This window comes from Halichoerus grypus, chromosome 13 (assembly GCF_964656455.1).
Source record: "Halichoerus grypus chromosome 13, mHalGry1.hap1.1, whole genome shotgun sequence".
NCBI classification, from domain to species: domain Eukaryota; kingdom Metazoa; phylum Chordata; class Mammalia; order Carnivora; family Phocidae; genus Halichoerus; species Halichoerus grypus.
This window is the reverse complement of record NC_135724.1, coordinates 15,327,511-15,347,556: the sequence shown is the minus strand read 5'-3', so window position 1 is coordinate 15,347,556 and position 20,046 is coordinate 15,327,511. Positions and strand designations below refer to the sequence as shown.

Here is a 20,046-nt window from a genome sequence, read left to right as displayed (position 1 = left end):
AGAAGAACAAGTTAACACTGGGCATGAAACAGGGCCTCAAATATAGATTCTACAGAGATTTTTAAAAAATCATAATAAAATTCAAAGAAAAAAACCTATGCTACCAATTTTGAAAGATATATTACCATAATTTTCTCAAGAAGAAATAGAATAATAGAAGAAAGTGAAAACATTAAGGAACTGATTTAATAACTCCACAGCACTATGAATAGAGGTACATCAGGCCCTAGTGGTTTTATGGATGGGTTTTACACACCTTCAAGGAACAGAGAATTCTGACTTTATATAGACTATCACAGAACGAGAAAAGAGGGCGATCCTCAATCTACTTCACACGTGTATTCTAATTATTTTAATAAAACCAGAAGGCAGCAGTATAATAAAATCACATTTTATACCAAACTTCTTTGTGAACACTGACGTGAATATCCTAAACAAAATGCCATTAAGTCACACTTAGCTGTGTAGGTACATCTAAGAGAACACTCTGTATCTTAAAATAGAGTGCTCTGTTAATCTTTTAGTTCAAAGCCATTTTGATCAGCTTCTTGACAGGTGTTTTTTGTGTACTTTTCAAAACGTCGCAGCCTGACTTCAAATTTCTTATAGGAATAAAGAGCCAAGAATAATTGAAGTCAGTCTGAAGTACAAGGAAGAACTGGCCCTACAAAATTTTGTGCAAAACCAGAGGAATTCAAGCACTGGGGGACTGGCACCAGCGTAGATCAATAAATCACTAGGTGACTAGAACTGAAAGTGAGAATTCATACATAATGTAATGAAAAAGGAAAAATGTGGACAAGCGGGATACGCACCAATTTCACGATTAATAATTTCCTTCTTGAGAGGGAGGGTGAGTAGTGAGATGGGAAAGAGTTCAAACGGCTCTTCAACGAGATACGGACAGTTACATTTAAGTATTCTTAAGCAAATATGAACAAAATATTAAGTTTGTTTATCTCCATGATGGGTGAATGGATATTTGTTAAATCATCTATACAACTGAAATATTTCATAAATCAAAAATTCACTTTGGTGTGGTTGACCACGTTAAGCTGACAGTCAGAAAACTTGACTTAGGGTCCCTCCTCAGCCTATAAATGCCCCTATAAGTTCACTGTCTAAATATCAGGCTTCTCATGTATAAAGCCACCAGGATAGCTGTGTGGTTCCAGGCCGGTCACAGTCTGTGTCCTTCCCTGCCCAATGGTAATGGCCGTCGCCGCTCCAACCCGTTAATTCCCAGGAATTTCAATGTGCTTTACAGTTTAGCTGGATTTATCCATCAGCCGGCGTTTGTCAGGGAGGTGACTACAGCTCTTCCCCCTCCTGCGCATCCCCCGAGGAGGCAATTACGATGGCATCACCAGTGTAACGAGCTAACTGGCTCTTCCTGCCTATCCTTTCCAATCCAACCTCACGTCCTGATGGTAAATGCCCATAAATTCAAACATCCCTCTGGGAAAACAGTCCACGTATCCCGGCTTCCATCCAACAGGAGGCACACTGAGCCTGGACAGACTCCATTTTTGAATCGAAAAGGCCTTGGTGAGGAGTCTCGGGGCCCACGGGCTCCCTGCAGATCCCTCCCACCTCCCGGACCACCGCTTCCTTACCAGATACGGAAGACCGAGTCCCAGCCCCGCCTGCCCCCATCCTCCCCGCGCCTCACCTCCAGACGGTTCGCCCGACTTACTCACAGACAGGACAGCCAGGAGGGGTCAGAAACAAAACTAGCGTCAGTGATTTTCTCAGTGAGAGTAGTGACCGCTTGCTGGCTTCCTCTCCGGGCGGTTCTAAAAGCGGACAATTAGCACGGCCTGGAAAAACCGGGCACCGAGCCGACGCAGACAAGATCTCCACGGAAAGGGTAGGGACCACCTGACCATCCTTCCCACGAACGCGTTCGGAAAAAGGCAGTGGGACTTCGGAATAATCTTTCCGATTACCTTTCCAGTTTGTACCCCGACCCACACCCTAACATCCCCTGCAACGTGCAATCGCCACACCCGCGCCGGCACCCGGCGCCTCCGGCCCTCGAAGGACGCCTCTGCCTTGAGCACCCACAGCCCACACGAGTCAGGGGCGCACGCAAGCCGCTCCCCGGATGCCTCGCCCCCAGCGCTACGAGGCCTGCACCCCCCGCCAGGGGCTGGTGCTCGGTGAGACTCCGTGCTCTCACCGAGAGGGCCAACTCGGCCCTGATTCAAATGTTTCATTCAAACTAATGAATTTGGATTCCTCCAGGCCTCGGAGGGATAAGGAGCATGGGTTAGGTCATCCTCATTCAAAGAGTTTTGTTTGGACGGGCACGGAGGTCACTGGAGTTGCGTTTGTTTGATCTTGTCAGGCTTGGTTTTACTCCTTATCACGGCAGATGTATTTCAGTTTTTAACTTCTGGCCTTTCTCATGCCCGCGGGCCTCCGCAAGGCCCTTCCACCCGCCCGGAGCTCCCGGCCCAGTCAGTGCCAGGGCGCAGAGCCCGGGCGAATCCACACGCAGCCCTCCAGACCTCCCTGCAGGGCAGCCTCTTGGCCCAGACCCTGCCCGATGATGACTCGCAGCCGCTCCAGAACTTCAGGGCTCCCGCTCAGGTCACCGAGACCCTGTGCCCCCGCGGGGGCCACGGCGGCGGCCACGTGCTCCGCACAGGAAGGGTGCCCACTGCGCTTCCCGCTTCTCTTCTCCGGAGGCTCGGGCCTGGCTCTGCCGTTGTTCCGTGCGGGGGAACTGCTTGCTGCCCCAGATGGTGCCGGCCCGTTCATAGTTCAATATGACTGCAGGGCGAGCTCAGCACCAGGTACCCAGTCAGGCCTGACAATACACGCGGTCTTGTTTTCTGGGATGACCTTAAAAGAATAGTCAAATCAGTATGTTTTCATGGAAGGGCCAGCAGATGCATGAATTTTGTACTGGGAGGTCTAGTATTTCAGTCTCAAAGTCAGGGTTGCGTCAAACACCTCCATGGTCTACACAATGACTCCACCTATGGTTTCCTTTCGTTGTGCAGGGGTGGTTAGGCCGGGCTCCTGGAGGTGGAGCACTCCTAGCCACTTCCGGTTTGGCACTGTGCCCAGTGGTAATGGAATTTTGCTCGACTAAACTCTTATTTTTTTTTTTTTTTAAAGATTTTATTTATTTATTTCACAGAAGAGACACAGCGAGAGAGGGAACACAAGCAGGGAGAGTGGGAGAGGGAGAAGCAGGCTTCCTGCTGAGCAGGGAGCCCAATTCGGGGCTTGATCCCAGGACCCTGGGATCAGGACCTGAGCCGAAACCAGACCCTTAACTGACGGAGCCACCCAGGCGCCCCTATGGCTTGTTTTTTTAATCTTTTATTTTTGCTTTTCTTACACAAATGATGTAAGTTTCTTAGGTATTTCATTTAAAAGTATCCAATAACAACTTAGAAAACAACTTAATAGGGGCACCGGGGTGGCTCAGTCGGTTAAGCGTCCGACTCTTGGTTTTGGCTCAGGTCATGATCTCAGGGTCGTGAGATTGAGCCCTGCATCGGGTTCCATGCTCAGTGCAGAGTCTGCTTGGGATTCTCTCTCTCTCTCCCTCTGTCCCTCCCACTTGTGTGTTTTCTCTCTCTCTCTCCCTAAAATAAATACATCTTTTTTTAAAAAAAGAAAACAACTTAATAGCCTTGACTACTGAATGTAGGGCCCCATGATATTTAACTTAGATAAGAGAGGTTTAAATAAAGAATAAGTTTTCCTCTGAAATAAAGCAAAAGAGGATTTGGAGTTGTGTTGTGTTGATGCCTCTAGAAGATGAGAGAGAAGAGAAGGACCGAAGAGGAAAGAGAGAAAGAGAAGGGTCCAAGGGGATGGGGGGATGCTGGGAACTTAAGTGCACATCCACCCAGAAGTTCCTTAGGGTGGAGAGTCACCAAAATATCACTAACTAGTGATATTTTACATGCAATTTAAAATTTTACTAATCTGTGATGCAATTATTCACTCTGACCCAACATACTTTCAGTAAAAATCTGGTACAAACAAAAGCCTTGGCTGGTGAAGTCTGGGACTTGAAGAGAAAATAATCACAGTACTTTATAAAAGAGCAGCAGTACAGCAAGCAATATTTAGTAGCCAATATGTTTACGCCATACATCCTCTCAGGAGTGGACATGAGACTGATAAACTTCCCTTCAGTAAGAGATTCGGCTGAAGGGACATCCCACTTTGTGGGGTTGGCAGACTCCCAGGAAAATACCACTTAATAACAGAATGTCAAATATTCTATAAAATAACTGGCCTAGACTCTTTTAAAACGTCAATGTTGTTAAAATAAGAAAGGAGATCGAAGGAATGGGAGACTTCTCTTCACTACTTCTGCACAGGAGGAACACACCAGATGCATTGCTTTGAGGCAATTATGCTGGCAAAGGATTTTATAAGGTCTATGGGATGGAGCAACTGTGACAGCAAGTGACTGAGACATTGAGAACAAGATCCAGAGCAAATTTCCAAGCACTCTGACGTGTACATTTTCAAAATAGGCTATCTGTTTGACATGAACAAGAAAAAAGATTCCTGTCATTTCCCTGAGAAAAATAAGAGTGGTCATTCTCAGTGACTGGCATTAAGTTAGGGCCAAGGAGAATTTCCCAGCTAAGGTATCTAGGTAAAATTCTATTAGATCAGGAGGACTCAGGATAATGCAGGAATATACCATGTTTCAATGGCATGAAAGACTAAGTAAATAAATAAATGTGCTGTAAACGCTCTGTCCTAGATTTAGAAACGTAATAACTAAATGCATTGTGCAGATCTTAATTGGATCTCTAAAGAAATAAAAGAAACCAACTAAAAAAGACATTCTGGGGGCAATTAGGGCATTTTAGATATGGCCTTGTGATTACATAATATCACTGAACTAACATCAATTTTATTAGGTGTGGTAACAGTATTGTAGTTATGTAAGGAAATGTTTTATCATTAAGAGATGTGCATGCTGAAATATTTAGGAGTAAATGTCATAATGACTTTTCCAGAAAAAATGTGTGTGTGTAGATAGATAGGTAGATAAAGGAAATATGGCAAAATAGTAACAATTGGTCATTCTAGAAGAGTGTCCTGTGTTCATAATACTATACTTTCTTCTTGACGGTAGGTTTGAAAAATTTCAAAATAAAAATGAGGGGGGAGAAGAGTCTTGAACTAATTCTTGGTGACCTCTAATATCAAATACCAGATCAAGTCTGAACCAGCAGAAAATGACAAATAGTTTGGAAGGTAGAGAGGAGAGCAGAAGAGTGTGGTGCCATTGTTGTTAAGAGTGAAGAGTGTATCTAGAATAAGGGAGCCGTCCAAGTGTTCAGAGCTCCGAAGAGATCATATAAGACATGGGCTGAGGAACAGGCATTGGATTAAGTAACATGGTGGTCACTGCTCATAACATACAGCTCAAAACTGAATTTCTAGTTTGAAAGAAAAAAGTGAGATACAGTGAATTATTTTTTTTAAAAATGGAAATAGCATCATGATGGAAGTGAGGAAGAGACAAAGGTAACTGAAGACCAGGCAAACTGGTATCCCTACAGAGAAGCACAGAATTGAAAAGCCCAGAGATGGAGAGCTAACAAATTCTGCTGACCTACAGGATTACTTATCAGCAACTTCTTAGTTCCATTCAAATTAAAATGGGTAGTTGTTCTCACCTTTGGTTTAAGTTGTGCCATGAATACAAAAGAAGACAGAAGGGCAAGGAAGGCTATTGTCAAGAGTTTCTTAGATCGGGGCATTAAGTTTCAGATGACTAGGCTGTGAGGTGTATAGAGGAGTGGTCTAAACGATATGGGATGAAGCAGAGGTATTCATGGACTGGATAGATAGGAAGAAGTTTATGTTAGTGTTCTGTTTCTTGAATTAGTGATTTTGAAGGTGAAATGGTATTTGATGATAACAGAAAAAGGAAAAAGTACAAAGTAGGTATGAAATTATATGAACAAAGGAATTTCAAAAATTGAGGCCGTTCTTTTTTTTCTTTTTTAAAGATTTCTTTATTTTAAAGAGAGAGATAGTGTGCAAGTGGGAGGAAGGGCAGAGGGAGAGAATCCCAAGCAGACTCCCCACTGAGTGCAAAGCCTGACTCAGCGCTGGATCCCACGACCCATTAGATCATGACCTGAGCTGAAACCAAGAGTCAGAGGCTTAACCGACTGAGTCACCCAAGTGCCCCCAAAATTGAGGCACTTCTGTGATTGCGGCTCTAGGAGTCACACCCAATGGCTATCTGAGAAAGCAGTCCACTTAGAAGTGAAATGTGACAAGAGCATTGTATTTTGTAGGAATTTAAGAAAATATTTCTGAAATGAAACAAGACAAAACAAGAGAGGGAGACAAACCGTAAGAGACTCTTAATCTCAGGAAACAAACTGAGGGTTGCTGGAGTGGAGGGGCGTGGGAGGGATGGGGTGGCTGGGTGATGGACATTGGGGAGGGTATGTGCTATGGTGAGCGCTATGAATTGTGTAAGACTGATGAATCACAGACCCGTACCCCTGAAACAAATAATACATTATATGTTAATAAAAACAAATTTTTATAAAAAGAAAATATTTCTGAATAAATACAACTAGAAATTTGGGGGGGCATGGGAAAACATGCAGTACAGAGTAAACATTTGGATTGATTGAAAAATATTTATCCAATTCTTGTCTATCTAAATACGCAACTTTCATAACTCTCATTAAATGTACTGTACTTTTGACTACATTTTAAAACTCAGTGTTTGTCCATTCTTCTCTACGTACATATTGTAGTTATTAGATATCATACTCACATTAAGAAGCATTTTATGGAGTAGTATATGTTCACATAAACATCTTAGAAGTTTATAGACATTTTGAAACAGATTATTGTAATTCCAATAAAAATTTTCCTGGGGTTGGGATGCCTGGGTGGCTCAGTCGGTGAAGTGTCTGCCTTCAGCTCAGGTCATGATCCCAGGGTCCTGGGATTGAGCCCAGAGTAGTAGTCAAGTAGTGGAGTAGTCGTAGTCTGGCTCCCTGCTCAGCAGGGAGTCTGCTTCTCCCTCTTCCTCTGCCCCTCCCCCGGTTGCTCTCTCTTACTCTCTCAAATAAATAAATAAAATCTTTTAAAAAATTTTTCTTGGGGTTGATTCCTAATTACAAATAGAATACTTTGTTTTGAGGAAAAAGATAATTTATATTAAATTTATTATCTAATTTATGTTAATTTATTATCTAGTTGGAAAAAGTATGTATTGGCATGTTGAAAATATAGAGTATATTTCTACATGTAAAAAATACAAAAAGGGCGCCTGGGTGGCTCAGATGGTTAAGCGTCTGCCTTCGGCTCAGGTCATGATCTCAGGGTCCTGGGATCGAGTCCCACATCGGGCTCCCTGCTCCTTGGGAGCCTGCTTCTCCCTCTGCTTCTCTCTCTCTGTCTCTAATGAATAAATAAATAAAATCTTTAAAAAAAAAAAAAATACAAAAAGAAAACACTTTAAACATAAAATGTTTGAGTAAAAGCAATCTTTTTTTTAAAGGCAGGCAATTTTCTGTTAATTAAATTACTTATAATTTAACTTTCAAGTTTAAGTAATTGGCAAAATGGGAGTGTCAAGTTAAAATCAGCAATATTTAAATTTATGTATTTATGGTGTTTCATCTTAAAATTCTTTTAACCTTGGATTTACTCTCTGACCACATACAATCTAAATATCCACAATGTACTTTATGTAACTAAGGAATGCTTATTTTTTAAAATTTAATCTTCCCATCTTACTGATTAAATTTGCTCTTTAATCTACAAAAGCACAAAATAAATTTTTGAAGCTCTAGATCATTTGGCTGATTCAACATCTGAAAACCAATTAATGTAATCCATCACATCAGCAGACTAAAGAAGAAAAATCATATGACCATATCAATAGATATAGAAAGAACATTTGATAAAAGCCAACATTTATTCAGCCTAGAAACATTTAGCAAACTATGAATAGAGGGAAAATTTCTCAACTTGATAAGGAACTTCTACAAAAATGAATAGCTTAATAGAACAAGTAGGCAAGCCACAGACTAGGAAATAAATGTTTAAAGAAGACATATTTGATAAAGAACTGCTATCCAAGATATACAAAGAACCCTTAAATCTCAACAGGAAAATGAACAACCCAATTAAAAAATGACCAAAAGAGCTGAACAGACACCCCATGAAGAAAGATACACAAATGGCAATTAAGCATATGAAAAGATGCTTGACATTATATGTCATTAGGGAAATGCAAATTAAAACAACAATGAGATACACATCTATTAAAATGGACAAAATCCAGAAATAAAAATAAAAAACTGGCAACACCAAATGATAGTGAAGATGTGGACCAGGAGGAGTTCTCATTCACAGCTAGTGGGAATGCAAAATGGTCCAGCTACTGTGGAAGACAGTTTGACAGTTTCTTACAAGAGTAAACACACTCTTTTCATATGATCAAGCAATCATACTCATTGATACTTACTCAAATGAGTTGAAGACTTATATCCATCCCAAATCCTGCACACAGGTATTTATAGCAGATTTATTTATAATTGCCAAAGTTTGGAAGCAATCAAGGTGTTCAGTAAGTGAATGGATAAACTGTGGTACATCCTAACAATGAAATATTATTCAGTGCTAAAAGGAAATGAACTATCAATCCATGAAAAGATAGGAAAGAAACTTAAATGCATATTAATGAGTGAAAGAAGTCAATCTGAGAGGCCAGATGTTGTATGATTCCAACTACATGACATTCTGGAAAAAGCAAAACTATGAAGATAGTAAAAAAGATCAGTGGTTGCGAGGGGTTGGGATGGGGAGGAGTGAAGAATAGGTAGAACATGAGAATCTTAAGGGCAGTGAAGTATGATACCATAATGATGGATACATGCCATTATATATTTGTGCAAAGTCATAGAATGTACATCAAGAGTGAACCATGATGTAAACTATAGACTTTGGGTGATATTGGTATATCAATGCAGGTTCATTGATTGTAACAAATGTACCATTCTGGTGGGGGATGTTGATAGTGGGGGAGGATGTGCATATGTGGAAGCACCAGATATATGGGAACTCTCTATACTTTCTACTCAGTTTTTCTATGTGAACCTAAAACTGCTTAAAAAAATAAAATTTACTTAAAAATAGACAGCATTATATACTTAGTTGTGAGAAACAAGATGCTTTCTTCCTAAGATGGGGAACAAGGCCAAGATGCCTCCCCTCATCACTCCTATTCACTAGCAAACTACAAATCCTAGCTAGTGCAATAAGATAGAAAAGGAAATAAAATGTATAATGATTGGGAAGGAAGAAATACAACTGTCTTTGTTTGCAGATGACATGACTATCTATGTAGAAAATTTTGAAGAATTGACAAAAAAAAGTCACGCAACTAGACAGCCCAGCCATCGTCGCCATCGCTCATCGTCTCGTGCAGGGCAGCCCGGATTCTGGTGTCTGGTGGCGAATTAAATAGCCACCATGTTGAGCAAAAAGGCAAAGACCAAGACCACCAAGAAGCACCCCCAGCATGCAACATCCAATGTATTCACCATGTTTGACCAGCCTCAGTCAGGAGTTCAAAGAGGCCTTCAACATGATTGATCAGAACAGAGATGGTTTCATTGACAAGGAGGATTTGCATGATATGCTTGCTTCTCTAGGGAAGAATCCAACCAATGCATACCTTGAGGCCATGATGAATGAGGCTCCAGGGCCCATAAATTTCACTATGTTCCTCACAATGTTTGGTGAGAAGTTAAATGGCACAGATCCAGAAGATGTCATCAGAAACACTTTTGCTTGCTTTGATGAAGAAGCAACTGGCACCATCCAGGAAGATTATCTGAGAGAGCTGCTGACAACCATGGGAGATCGGTTTACAGATGAGGAAGTGGATGAGCTGTACAGAGAAGCGCCTATTGACAAAAAGGGAAATTTCAATTATATTGAGTTCACGCACATCCTTAAACATGGAGCAAAAGACAGAGATGATTGAAAGAACTTTAGCTAAAACCTTCCAGTTGCTTTGTCTTACTCTGTTTTATTTCCCAGACACTTTACCCCACCTTCATAGACCTGTTGCATGCAACTTAGTTTCACGGCTTGGCCTCTTTTTTTTTTTTTTAAAGATTTTATTTATTTATTTCACAGAGAGAAACAGTGAGAGAGGGAACACAAGCAGGGGGAGTGGGAGAGGGAGAGGCAGGCTTCCGGCCGAGCAGGGAGCCCGATGTGGGGCTTGATCCCAGGACCCTGGGATCATGACCTGAGCTGAAGGCAGACGCTTAACGACTGAGCCACCCAGGTGCCCCGGCCTCTTTTTTGATGTATTTATTCTAGACCTTTCTGCCACTTAGCACTTGTATAATCAAACTGCAAATGGGGTTGACGTTGTAAATTGTGCTGAAAAAGAGATTGTGAATAAAAATCAACAAATGTGAAAGCCCAGGAAAATATATCCAGTATTTCTGGTTTTGCTGGATTTTTACACCTTTATATAATAAAAACACTATTTTGAAATAAAGATGAAAAAAAAAGTTATGCAACTAATTAGTGATTATAGTAAGATTGCAGGACACAATCTTATGATACTAAAGTCAACTGCTTTCCTATATACCAGCAAAGAATTTTTGGGATTTCGAAATAAAAACACAGTACTATTTATATTACCACCAAAAAAGAGAAATACGTAGGCATGAATTTAACAAAATATATAAGATGTAAATGAGGAAAACTACATAACTGATGAAAGAAACCAAAGATCTAAATAAGTGGAGAGGTATTCCATTTTCATGGATAGAAAGATTCAATATTGTTAAGATGTCAGTTCTCTCCAATTTGATCTACATATTCAGTGTGGAATTTTTAAAACAAAAGAAAGCAGCAGGAGAAAATAGAAAAATGACTAGCAAGATGGCAGTTTTAAAGCCAACCACATAAATAATTACGTTAAATGTCAGCATTCTCAATGCCTCAGCTAAAAGACAGAGCTGTGATACTGACTTGAAGATGTGTGCCCATTAAGTATAAAGGTATAGGTTGAAAGTTTTTAAGTGAGGGGGAAGGAGTAAAGAAATGATAAAAGATGTCAATTCACCAAGAAAACATCACCTTCCTCTATGTATATTTGGAGCTTCACCTAATATTTGGAGCTTCAAAATACAATAGAAAATGATAAAATTTAAAGAAGAATTAAACCCATATACAATTAGAGTTTAAGACTTTTAGTTTTCTCTCAGTGATTTATACCACAAGTAGACAGATGATCAATAAGGGTAAAGAAAACCTAGAAAAAATATAACCAATTTGATCTAATTGACATCAGAGGAACCCTCCATGACAAGATAGAGGCAAAAATACACATGAAGAGCTTATCACCATCTTTAATCATTAGGAAAATGCAAATCAAACCATAGCAGAAAATCACTACAAATTAGAAAAACACACACACAGAAATTGACAATAATGCCAAGTGCAGATGAAAATGTCAAGGAACAGGAACTCTCAAAATTGCTAGTGAGCATGCAAAGTTGAATGATCACTCTGACAAGCAGCTTGGCAGATTTATATACATATTTTAAAGATTTTATTCATTTATTTGAGCGAGAGAGAGAGAAAGAACATGAGCAAGGGAGAGGCAGAGGGGGAGAGAGAAGCAGACTCTCTGCTGAGCGGGGGGCCCTGATGCAGGGCTCCATCCCAGGACTCTGAGACCATGACCCTAGCCCAAGTCAGACGCTTAACTGACTGAGCCACCCTGGCGCCCCAGAATTTTATATTTTTATACATTAAATATGACAAAGCAATTCCACCTCTAGATTTCTACCCAAATCAAATAAAAATGTATGTCCACAGAAAGCATCTTTACAAATGTTTATAGCAGCTTTATTCCTAATAGTCCCAATGAGCAACTCACCAAGTGATGACTGGATAAATAAATGGTGATGCACCCATACAATGGAATACTATTCAACAATAAACATAAAAACCCCTGACACACGTGGCAATCTGAATGAGCCTCTTAAGCATTACTGTAAGTGAAAGAAGCCAGACATAAAAGGCTACATGCTGTTTGATTCTATTTGTATGACATTTTAGAAAAGATGAAATGATAAGAACAAAATGTATAGCCGGAGTTGCCATGGTTGGGGGTTGTGCAGAGGGGACTAACTATCAGCGGGACAAGGAAACTCTGAGGTCATGGAAATACCCCACTTCTCAATTGTGATGGTGGCTATGTGGTTGCATATATTTGTTAAAACTGATAGAAATAGGGGCGCCTGGGTGGCTCAGTTGGTTCAGCGTGAGGACTCTTGGTTTAGGCTCAGGTCATGATCTCAGGGTGGGGAGATCGAGCCCCGCTCAGCCCAGAGTCTGCTTAAGATTCTCTCTCCCTCTCCCTCCCCCTCTGCCTCTCCCCACTCATTCTCTCTCTCTTTCTCAAATAAATAAAATCTTTAACAAAAAAACACAACTGATAGAAATATATACATAAAAAAGTAAGTTTGCTTTGTGTGGAATTATACTTCAAAAAACCTGATTTAAAAAAAATAAAGAAAAATGCTAAGGCAGAGCGGGGGTCAGAGCCCTCGCCCATCGCTGAGTCTTCATGTGGGGTTGGGAGGATGGTGCATGGCAATGCGGCTGGGCAGAGCATTTGCTCTTCACACAGTGAGATCCACACTCCGAGGGATGAAGAGGGGAGAGTCCACAGTGCAGGTTCCAGTTCCTCCAAGGGTCTCAACAGTTCAGGCAAGCCAGAGCAAATAGCAATTTCCCAATCTCCCTTCTTTTTCTTTTTAACAGGATGCCATCTTCTCTCTAGAGAGCACCATACCCGCTTCATATTCTAATCTCTGTCCAATGGAGGTCACATCTGTGCTTGATGTCTTTGCACAAGTTTTATCTACATCAAATCAAATGAAACAGAAATCATTTTCTATTTATAAAAACGTCTAAAGAAACAGAAAGCTGTGGGGTTTTGTGTGCCATTTAATCAAAGTTCTAATAAATGAAATAATATTCAAAGGGTTGATCAGCTGGGAGGATTACCTGCTGTAGAAGGCCTAATTTGTTTCAAGCCACAGAATTTGATTTCTCATTAAAAAAAATGAGAATATTAATATCCTCCATGCAGTGTTCTCTTGTGAGAATTAACTGATATTATGGCTGTAAATTATCTGAGACTCAGAGAAATTAAGCAATTTGCTTAAGTTGCCTCTGCATAAATGACAGATGAGGGATCTGGTATTAATTACTAGTAAACCTTGTTAAATGTATGTGGGAAGAAGCTGCAAATCACAGCTCACAGGAACTGGACTTTTTATAGCTTCAATTGAATATGCTTTACTGTGACTTCACACAAGAACATTTACTAAAATCCCTTTACTAGGGCGCCTGGGTGGCTCAGTCGTTAAGCGTCTGCCTTCGGCTCAGGTCCTGGTCCCAGGGTCCTGGGATCGAGCCCCGCATCGGGCTCCCCGCTCAGCGGGAAGCCTGCTTCTCCCTCTCCCACTCCCCCTGCTTGTGTTCCCTCTCTTGCTGTGTCTCTCTCTGTCAAACAAATAAATAAAATCTTTAAATAAAAAAAATAAAATCCCTTTACTATTTCCCTAATTCACACACACACACACACACACACGCCTACTTAGAAACCTTCTTTGCACTTATCTCATTTGTCCACCAGGTGGCATTATTAGTCCGCAGGCTGTCAAATAGTCTTGTAAAAGTACTTGTAAAACCGACATCCCTTATTTGTTCCGAGTTAAGCAAACCTGTGTTTTGTTCTCACACGTGTTGGCATTCCGTTTACCATTCTCAAATGAAACATCACTGAGAAATCCAACATGGTTTTTAAATTTTTTTAAGTTTTTATTTATTTATTTATTTATTTATTTATTTATTTATTTATTGGATGCTGGAGACAAACATCTTTATTAAAGATACTACCAAAATTTTGGCAAACATTTCAAAACAGATTTGTAAACATAATGCTTCCCTTTTCAACTGGCAGCCCTTTGAAAAGACAATACGATAAGACAACACAACTTGAATCAACATTAGTTCAAAATCCTTGTATTTTTGACCACATAACTTATGTTCCCACATGATAAAACAAATGATAGTTTAAATCAACGTCAACAGATAAACTCCATGAAATGAAAGTTTGTGCTGTTCGATGAATCACAGCATGTTATGGTTAAATATATCCACTCTTTTTTTTATATTCCTGGCTCCCAGGATGAAAAAAAAATCTTTAAATATACATTTCATGTAGGTAATAGCTTCTTTGCATATCTCTCTTCAAAAAATACTTTATAGCAGTATATAAATAGGTTACCTATATGTTTAATTTTATAATTTTGCCCCAAAACTATAGATATCTGTTTCATTTTCATAACATATTGATTTTGCCCAACATTAATAAAGCTGACAAACTGTTGAAATGGAAATGCTTTTGTCTTCCACAATAGAAGTAGCAATATGACAGAAAAAAACCCCAAAAAACAAAAAAACAACGCCCACAGTAACACTCGTCAGTTGTTTAACCTGAGCGTTTGGCTTACTGAGAGTAGCAGCTTTTCTCCTCCATGCACGCTCACATCCACACCACCTCTGCACACATACATGGTTTTTAAAAATTTATTTATTTGAGAGAGAGAGACAGAGATAGCAACAGAGAGCAGGAGTGGAGGAGTAGGGAGGAGAGGGAGAAACAGACTCCCTGCTGAGCAGGGAGCGATGCAGGGCTTGATCCTAGGACCCTGGGATCATGACCTGAGCCAAAGGCAGACGCTTCACCCACTGAGCCACCCAGGCGCCTTGAGAAATCCAACATGTTAAGTTGAAGCTGTTTTAGCTACTTCGTGGTGGTGGTGAATGGTGAGACCGGAAAGAGTTTTACAGTTTGTTTACTCCCAGCATCCTGGGGAGAACACAGAACCCCAGGACAGGGCCACTCAGGGGAAGCACCAAGCACTGGGTGGGTCAGCAGGCAGAGGGAGGGAAGTGAGCTGTGAACAAGCACTTTGATTATAGTTTCTGTGGAAAAGAAAGGGGAGGCCGGGCAAACATGCTTGGGATTGGCTAATTTGAATAATGTCAGGGGGCTCGGGGCTGTCCCTGGTTGCCTGGTACCTGGCCCTTGGGGTCATAGGAGAGGTCGTTTCGGGTGTGGACAGAATCTAATGGTTGAGAAGGACTAACTGACCTATCAGCGGCTCTCAAACCTGGGTCAAGACCACACACACACACACACACACACACTCACAGAGTGATAGAAGTATCCTTTAAATTTTGTGGCAAGTCTATTCATACTTCATATTAGTTGATAGTCATTTGGAGCTTTCTATCTTGTTAAAACTTGAGACTCTTCATTTATTCCTAAATTCTGAGGAAGTCTGGCAGAGAATGGGTAGCCCCCTCTGTTCAGCAGCAGAGTGGGAATGGAGAGGTAAGCCTGGGAGTTTCACTGCTTGGGGTTGCCTTTGGACCCATTTAATGTGAGTACTTATGTCTATATTTACTTACATCTTATATTCCTTGTGTCTAAAATTAAAAAGGTTGAACTAAATAGCGAAGGCATTTAGTTAGTGTGATGCATAGGACTTTACAGAAGAGCCTGAAACAATGGTGGAGAAAACCATACAGTTTATGGTTAGTGGAAGTCAATGAAATAACCATGTATTACATAATAAAAAGCAAATATTATGGATCCTGGTAGCAAAATGATTAAAAAGTGTGGGGGGGCATACAATTCATATGGAAAGTATAATTTCAGCCAAAAGGGGCACAGATATTAAAATTTAAAAATCAAAAGCCCAGAGGCAGCTGCTCAAGTTTTAACAACCCCCAGGCTTTCCTCACGACCCCTAAAAGCAGAAAGGGCCCCTACTCCCATGCAGAAGTAAAGAATCTCCCAGCAAGAAGGCCGCTTCCGAAGGCTTTCCACTCCAACTGCCACTATCACGGTGAAGAGGTGCTGAGGGGGAGCATTCAAATTTATACCCACCTGAGATTCAGGCCATCCAAGGTCCCTCAGGGCCAGAGGAGCCCTTCCTACAGCAGTTCTCAGGAATACTGCTCATGAATTTGCCTGAAGCCTATCAGTCAGGTAGATTGGTCCGTTCAATATGGGATGAAAAGACAAGAAATAACATAACGGTTGACCTCTGAACAGTGTGGGGGTTAGAGGCCCCAGACCCGCATGCATTTGAAAATCCAAGTATAACTTTTGACTTCCCCAAAACTGAACTACTAATAGCTGACTGTTGACCAGAAGCCCTACTGATAACATGAACAGTTAATTAACACACATATTTTATATGTTAAATGTATTATATACTGTATTCTTACAATAAAGTAAGCTAGAGAGAAGAAAATGATATCAAGAAAATCATAGAGAAGAGAAAATACATTTAGAGTACTGTACTCTATTTATTAAAAAAAAATCCATGTATAAGTGGACCCACGCAGTCCACACCTGTGTTGTTCAAGAGTCAAGTGCATTTCAAGACAGTACTGTTCTGGGAGATGCTAGGAGACAGGGATGGCACTGCTGCAGCTTACGAGTAAGAAAGTGGTCCATCCAGAAGCAGGAAGACAAACCCAAGTAGAATGATCGGATGGCCAATTCCAGGAGACAAGTTAACTAGAAACATGTGGAAGCATCTTAAAATATACAAAATGCCCAGCTTTTCTAGTGTTATGATAACATTCAGATTCCTTCCTTTTTAACGAGTTTGAGACAAAGGTGAAATCGGAATTCATGTTTCTCTAAGTTAAACATCTCATGTTTTACAAGTAGAATAACTGATTTGGGGATAAACTGCACAGATTTGTGTGATGGCATCTATTTGCAGTCCCCTCGAGCTTTCAGACAGAGGGAAATGAAATAGTTTTGTAGCCCTCATTCTGCTAGCACCTCTCCCATTCTTCATCTAGACTCTAAAAGCCACTCTTCCAAAGCTCTCTACCTTCTTATTTACCTCTATTAAAAGTTATTACATTTTGTGATAAATATATGTCTTTTTGACTATGGTTTCCACTAGGCTACCAACTCCTAAAAAGAAAATGTTCATTATTTTATATTTCCCTAGGATATTACACGGCATACAATGGCTAATTAACATAGGTTGAAGGAATAAAAGAATATACGGATATTGATTTTTCTAGGGAAAGAAATGGGACGTGGATAAAATATCAACATTGAATTATCACTGAAAAAAGAAAAGGACCCTGATCAATGCCATGTCCTAGAGTTGCACAGCCTATTTTTAGTTGGGAATAGAATGATCACTGGGAAAGAAAAACTGAGAATAGGTAGTTACAAATATCAAAAAAAGCAGAAGTTCTGTTTATTTAATTTTGAGAACAGTAAAGGCATTGCACTGAGAATAAAGTATAATTAATTGTCTTATAAGAGATAAGCATAGGAGAAACCTTACTGGAGTGCCCAAAACTCCAGGAAGAAAAGGCATGTAAAGAATATGTAGAGAAGAGTCCAAAGACGGCATCTTTTTGCATATTTAATTTTAAGCATAGATTTCTACCTTATTTCTAACATTTTCCCACCTTCACTTTTTAATCATGTCTCACAATTTGCAGTTAAATATTGAAATTTTAAAGTCATTTAAAATAGTTCACCATGATTATATTTATAGGTTTTGTTTCTGGTTAAGATTTTTATTTTACCTTTTATATTTAGTTACCTGGTGATTTGAGATCACATAGATCGTATTTTCCTGTGAGGGTTAAATCTACGCTGACAATGCTTTCTTAATTTCTTAATGAGCGTGGAAGATTGTCTAGACACAGGCCGACCATCTTGCTGCAGTTGTAGTTACTCAAATGACAAAGAAAATCATGTATACATAATGAACACTACACAAGCTTTTTGAGGCAAGGATGCTTGTTTATTTTGTTCATTTCTTATCTGCATTGTTCAGAATTGTGAATGGCCCTGTTAGATCATCAATACATTTATTTCATTGAGTGCATTAGAACCAATTTCATTTTCTGTAGATTGCTGTTTTGAAGGAAGCAAAAAAAAAAAAATTAAGGTTGAGACCCAGGAAATTCTCAAGAGGAAAATGTATGTAGCTTCAAATTACATACAAAAATATTGCGTGGAGTGGTGCTGGGTGGCTCAGTCAGTTAAGCGTCTGACTCTTGGTTTCAGCTCAGGTTGTGATCTCATGGGTCCTGAGATCCAGCCCCATGCCTGGGGGATTCTCTCCTTCAGCCCCTCCCCCGATTTTATCCCTCTCTCTCTCAAATAAATAAATCTTAAAAAAAATAGTGTGTAGAGAGTGAAAAGTATAGACTTTGGAAGCTATAGTGTAACAGAAGACTGATTCTCAGATACTGTCAGCTCTAATAAAGATAGTTGAGCTGGTGCAAAATTTGATAAAAGATTTGAATTTAGATTAGACTCAGATCTACTAAAAGAGTTGAACATTAATTTCCTTTACAAGAGGCGCTTGAATGTTTGGTTTCTTTTTGTTTCCCCAGTGCCTGGAACAGTGCAAAGTATGTGGTACGTATACAACAATAATAAGTTTAAAAGGAAATTGAAGATGAATGCTTGAGAGGTTGCACTTACATGGCAAATGGTGCTTATCTTAGAAATCTTTAAAGAGAGATAGAAGACTCTATCCCCAAAACAAATGATTGAGTCCGTATTTTGAAAGTCATTGGCAAAGTGGTAAAAGAAGTAATGAAAGGGGTAGGAGGAAGGTTAGTTTGTCTGTGAGCACATTTTTTAAATAATAAAGGGCCCATCAAGGAAGTCAGTCAATTGGGAATATCCAAGAAAGAATGGGATGGAATGTTTGTATTTCTAATGTAACTTCCTTGGATTTCTTTCTTTTCTATTTTCTACCTTTTCTATCTTTTTTTTCTTTCTTTCTTTCTTTCAGATTTATTTATTTATTTGAGAGAGAGCAGAGGGATGGAGAGGAGAGGGAGAGAGAAACTTAAGTACACTCTGCACTGGGCATGGAGCCTGAAGTGGGGCTCCATCTTATGACCCTGAGATCACGACCTGAGCCTAAACCATGAGTTGGACACTTAACCTACTGAGACACCTAGGCCCCCCGCCCCTTGAATTTCTTAAATCACCTATGACAATATTTTATACTTCATTCAGGATATCTTAAATGTCTGTTTTTTTCCCATTTTTTCTAGATATTTTTGTACTAGTGGATCTTTCTCTGAACATCATGACTGCTCTTTTCTGATGCCAAGGCCAAATTATACATGCATCTTTTAAAAAACAATAGCTCTGCAGTTGAAGAGTAATTACTTTTCCAACTTTCATAGTAAATTTTCTTTTAAAACACTATCTGCAGTGTGAAATTGAGTAGACATCTGATGGAGCTCAACCCATTTATTTCTCCCCTCAAAAAATCATTAAGTTTGAGTCACACTGAAAGTCTTACTGACATTAAATAATGCATTCTATTGCTTTAAATTGCTTTCCTACCTACGCATTATCCAGGTACAAAAACATCTCACAGTCTTCCACATTTTGAGCTTGTGTGCTTTAAATATACACACACACACATCCACACACTTACACCACTTCATTATTAATAGATAATAGCAACAAAAAGTAGAGAACAACTTGACTTACAGTTTTGGCGTCTTGGGTTACAATAAGTAATTCTTGTGATCAGGGATGTTATTGCCATTGGGTTTTTGAGTGTTATTTAATTTGATCCTAATTTTCCAACAAAAGTGCTTGCTATGTTATAATTTATTTTACCTTTTATGAAGTTATCTTAATTATGCAGAAAATGTTAGCACTATGGTTGACTTTTAAGTAGCATATTCCAAGAAGAGAATTTAATCCAAGCAGGGATATAAGGGTATTGATTTTCTGTCTTTTATGTCACAGGGTCAAGTATAATGTGGATGCTGTTTGTATTAATATAAATTCCTAGCAGTAGCATTGAAATCTGTCACTATTATTAATTCCTGTTTTAAATGGCCAATGCCCATTGATTTGAGCAGAAA

General features: G+C 39.7%; 1 long non-coding RNA gene and 1 pseudogene across 1 annotated transcript in view; one reads left to right on the top strand and one right to left on the bottom strand.

The window, feature by feature from the left end:
• Positions 1-9,431: 9,431 nt before the first annotated feature.
• Positions 9,432-10,156, top strand: LOC118530344 (myosin regulatory light chain 12B pseudogene; annotated as a pseudogene).
• Positions 10,157-12,496: 2,340 nt separating this feature from the next.
• LOC118530346 (uncharacterized) overlaps positions 12,497-20,046 on the bottom strand; it is a 244,288-nt gene continuing 236,738 nt past the window's right edge. The window contains exons 3-4 of the long non-coding RNA XR_013443142.1: positions 16,040-16,130; positions 12,497-12,934 (exon numbers count right to left, since the gene is read on the bottom strand). This is a non-coding gene — a long non-coding RNA (uncharacterized LOC118530346). The remainder of the gene's footprint in view (positions 12,935-16,039; positions 16,131-20,046) is intronic.